The sequence below is a fragment of the Lontra canadensis genome, unplaced genomic scaffold (genome assembly GCF_010015895.1).
Source record: "Lontra canadensis isolate GAN:19392208 unplaced genomic scaffold, GSC_riverotter_1.0 scaffold10, whole genome shotgun sequence".
NCBI lineage: Eukaryota > Metazoa > Chordata > Mammalia > Carnivora > Mustelidae > Lontra > Lontra canadensis.
The window spans coordinates 2,453,212-2,458,190 of record NW_022631004.1 but is presented as its reverse complement, the minus strand read 5'-3'; the positions used below and the strand labels follow the sequence as shown (position 1 = coordinate 2,458,190).

At 37.4% G+C, this 4,979-nt stretch overlaps 1 long non-coding RNA gene across 1 annotated transcript; it reads left to right on the top strand.

Annotated features, from left to right (window-relative positions):
• Window positions 1–1,077: 1,077 nt before the first annotated feature.
• LOC116866731 lies at window positions 1,078–4,336 on the top strand. Its single transcript, XR_004382449.1, has 3 exons — window positions 1,078–1,199; window positions 2,407–2,409; window positions 4,230–4,336. It is a non-coding gene; the product is annotated as an uncharacterized LOC116866731 (long non-coding RNA).
• Window positions 4,337–4,979: the final 643 nt, after the last annotated feature.

Sequence of the window (4,979 nt, the reverse complement as noted above, 5' to 3'; positions counted from 1 at the left end):
AAATCTTTTAAGGTGATATTGATTTACATGTATTATTAAAACAAGCAAAATAGATAATCATGTCAAAAAATAGGCAGAAGACATGAACAGACACTTCTCCAAAGAAGACATACAAATGGCTAACAGACACATGAAAAAATGCTCATCATCATTAGCTGTCAGGGAGATTCAAATCAAAACCACATTGAGATACCACCTTACACCAGTTAGAATGGCCAAAATCAACAAGACAGTAAACAACAAGTGTTGGAGAGGATGTGGAGAAAGGGGAACCCTCTTACACCGTTGGTGGGAAGGCAAGTTGGTGCAGCCACTTCAGAAAACGGTGTGGAGATTCCTTAAGAAATTAAAAATAGAGCTACCATATGACCTTGCAATTGCACTACTGGGTATTTACCCCAAAGATACAGATGTAGTGAAAAGAAGGGCCATCTGTACCCTAATGTTCATAGCAGCAATGGCCACAGTCACCAAACTGTGGAAAGAACCAAGACGCCCTTTAATGGATGAATGGATAAAGAAGATATGGCCCATATATACAATGGAATATTACGCCTCTGTCAGAAAGGATGAATACCCAACATTTTTATCAACATGGATGGGACTGGAAGAGATTATGCTGAGTGAAATAAGTCAAGCAGAGAGAGTTGATTATCATATGGTTTCACTTACTTGTGGAGCATAAGGAATAACATGGATGACATGGGGAGATAGAAGTGAGTTGGGGGAAATCGGAGGGGGAGACAAACCATGAGAGACTGTGGTCTCTGAGAGACAAGCTAAGGGTTTTGGAAGGGGGGTGGTGGGTGATGGGAGCCTGGTGGTAGGTATTGTGGAGGGCACGTATTGCATGGAACACTGAGTGTGGTGATAAACAATGAATTTTGGAACACTGAAAAAAATAAAATAAAACAAACAAAACAAAACAAAAAAACAGGTCTGTTGGATTATCTGCAGGGAAATGGGGGTTGGTGCTTCTAGGAAAAGATTCTGACTTAGAATCTTAGAATCTAAGAAGGTTCCAGACTTAGAGAGAGTTGGGTTCTCAGAACCTAGGAGGACACAGTGGTGGTGGGTTCTGCGGTTGGTGGTCATCCTCATGCAGGTTGGGACAAACACCTGTTCACAGCAGGGACTGAGTGAAGACAGCTGGGCTCTGAGCATTAAACATCACGGCCTTGGGGACTGCAGTGAAAGAGGTAGAGGTTTCTTTCTAATGGGAGCTAGAACAATAACTCTCACGATGTATCTCAGTGGTGAGCATATTGGTCTACTGACCAGAGGGAGGGTCTCTCCTACATGTCGCTGGACTGCCTGGTTGTTAGATCCTGTTATACAACCAGAGAAATGATGAAAGTCATAAGAAGGAAAAAGTACAAAAAGGTAGCTTATGGTCCTGAGAGAGGATTTCAAGTTAGATAGGATTTTATTCAAAAAGGTACAGAAATAGATTTCTTCTTGTATATCATGAGGAGTGTAGCAAACCACGCTTGTTTTTTGTTTAAAAAAATTTTTTTTTTTAATTTATTTGATAGAGATCACAGGTAGGCAGAGAGGCAGGCAGAGAGAGAGGAAAGAAAGCAGGCTCCCTGCTGAGCAGAGAGCCCGATGTGGGGCTCTATCCCAGGACCCTGGGATCATGACCTGAGCCAAAAGCAGAGGCTTTAACCCACTGAGTCACCCAGGTGCCCCAACTATGCTTGTTTTAAACATATTGTAAGAATCTGAGAACCAAACCCTTCTTTTGCTTAGGAAAGACTCCTGGCAAAGGCACTTGAGTAATAACGAGGTTTAATTAATATTATGGATGAGATTAGCTCATACACAGTAATATAGTTTCTCAGGCACTTTTATTATTTACCCCCAGAGCCCATTTCTATGATTACCTTCTTTTGTTATAAAAATTCCTGCTCTTTTTTGAAGTGCTTGATTTGAAGCGCATCTTGCACCCACTGTTTTTTTTTTTTTTAAATTACGACTTTGGATCTAGTTGGGCTCTTGATTCTTCGCACTCCAAGTGCTTCCATCACTCCGGGTGTTGTCAGCATCTATTTGTTTATTTATTCCACAAGTGGCATATTGGTTCTTTAACCTGCTTATCTTTCATGATCTTCGGGTCTGTTCTTCTACTTACAGATGGCATAAATGGACCTGCTCCATCTCTTAAATCATGTATTAACTACTCTTTCATGACAAATTGTTGAAAAAAACTAGTGTCCTAAAACAACAACTATTTATTGTTTCACACAGTTTCTGTGCATCAGGAACCAGTGGGGTCTCAGCTGGGTGATTCTGGATCAGAGTATCAAGAGATTGCAATTAAGATGTTCCTCATAGCTACTCTTGTCTGAAAGTGCGATTGGACCTGGATGATCTACTTCCAGGGTGGCTCACTCATGTGTCTAGAAAGTTAATGCTATTGTTGGCAGGAGCCCTGTGGACTTCTGTGTATCATAGCTTGAGTTTCCTTATGTCATGACAGCGAGATTCCTCTAGAGTTAATGATTCAACAAAGAGCAAGATGTAAGCTACAATGTCTTTTATGACCTAGCCTTGGAGATCACATTCCATCTTTTCTGCAATATTCCTTGTTTATGCAAGTCAGCACTATCCAACATAGAATGAACTTCACAGGGGCATACCAGCTAATGAGATCATTGGGGGTCATCTTGGAGGGTCTCTAACATACCTTTATTCCATTAGCTATACTTGGACAGGCTACAATTTCAAAACTGTAAACTTCAATCCTCCAGACCTATCCCTCAGTGACTACACTGGCTTTTCTTCTTTACTGAGACTTCCAGGCTATAAATCACTCTACTTTCATGTTATCTATACATCTGTCTTACAGTTTCAGGTTAATTAAGGACAAAGTATAGTTTAGTACACTGGTTTATGAGTTTCCTTTTAAAAGACGCAGACCTTTGTTGTTCAGACAAACAATAGGTGAAGATAATCAAAACGTCTTTGATGGAAGGGGTGTAAAAAGGAGTGTGCAGACTTGCTCCTGCACCCTTCTTTAAAATTTTCTCTCCTGGAGGCCCCAGAAGTTCTGAAAAATTCTCCAACTCTCAAGGAGCTGGCCTACTTACCCCCACTTCTGAACATTTTACTCCCCCTCATTCCTGGCACTCTCTACCAGCAAACAGAGATTATGCGGCAGCAAATAAAATAGTAACTGAGAAATCTGATCAAGAAACAAACTAAAAATTGAGGCAGAAAATGTTCAGTTTAACACAAATTTATCCTATTGAGCCACTTGTTGGCCTACCTGGTGATCTTAGGAGCAAGTGTGCTTCAAACCATGGTGTCTTCCTACTTCTTTCTCTTACTTTGTATCTGACTTGGATACATGCCACAGAATCAGGTATGCTCCCAAAGACTTGTTTGATTAAACATTATTTTCACCTCTATCAAACAGCAAACTTCAGATTTGTCCCTCATGAGTTTTATTTTATAAGCTGTGGATCTGCTGCACATGTGTAGCCCAAGCCTGTGGGTGGTCTTTTGATCATATGCTTCTGCTACTTGAGATATTTGCCAATTTGTGTATGTGCACAAAAATGAATAGAGAAAAATAAATTTTATCATAACAGTAATAAAAGTAGAGTTGAAGTACAGGAATAGATTCCATAATCCATGTTTCTATAAGGATATTTGGGCACAGTTAGATATGACCCTTAATCTGAAATAATCTCATTTTCAACTTGGTTTATAGCGTCTAAGTATAAAAGTTTTATACTTCTGGGCTTGAAAGCCAGTATCATAAATTCCAAAGCAGCTTTTGTTGAACTTAAGCAAAATAATTTTAACATTTCTTTATAAAGACAGAATAATATGGATATCAAAATGAACTAAGAAGGAAATACAGGTTGATATTTTGAATAGCAATATAAAATCTGGAAACTTATTAGTAAATAGAAGTCAATAGTATATTAAAGAAGAATATAGAATGACCAACTAGGTTTTATATTAACATCCAAAGATGTAACACTTAATTCTCATATTAATAAGTCAAAAGACAAAAGCTATATGGCCATTTCCATAGATTGCTAATGGGTCTTTGGACAAAATTTGACAACCACTCTCAATTAAAAAAAAAAAAACAAAAAAACTTGTGGGATGGGAAAAGAATGGGAAGAATTTATTTTGTAGCAAAATTCTTAAAAATAATCTACAAATGTCATATAATTTAAATTAAAACAGATTTTTTTTTTTTGTGGAAAAAGAAAAAACAGATACAGAGATTATCTAGAGGAATTAGCATGGTGAAATATCCAGGATGATTGTGAGAAAAGAAACAGTATTAGAGGAGTAGCCTTTCAAGACCGCTGGAGTACTATTTCCTTATGGATGAACAATAAGGAATGGAACAAGGATTTAAATGGAATGATATATCTTATTCCTGTATATGAAGAACATTACATTCAAATAGGAGCGCATATTAAATAATCACATGTCAATATCTTGGCTTTGTTCAATTCCATAGATCTGCTCCTCATTATAGTTTAAGAAACTGGATTGCTATTTTTCTTCATTCAGAAAAATAACTGTTGTTAAGGCTCACACAAGTTGGAAAAAAAAGAATGTGGAATGAATAATTAAGTGTGCAGTTATGAGACTATATTGGAGATAGAATTAGGATAAAAAAAGTATACCTATCTGTGTGTATTATCATCAAACATATCTATGTATAATTACATCTATATATCTATATCTATGTCTATAATTTCTCCTGCTTTCTTGGCCTATGAAAGAACAATTCTAAAGTTTTCCTGCAAGGTTAACAGTGTTTAATCCAGGGGAGTAAAGGCACTCTGACTGGGATAGTGAATAGAGTTCTGTGGGAGACGTTACTCCAATGTGACTGTGCTGTTACTTTTAAAAATGGCATCAGATAATCTTGACGATTACTGTTTTACATCTTACGTTTTTCCTTGCTATTACTACTAATTTTTAAAATGTATTTTCTAATATAG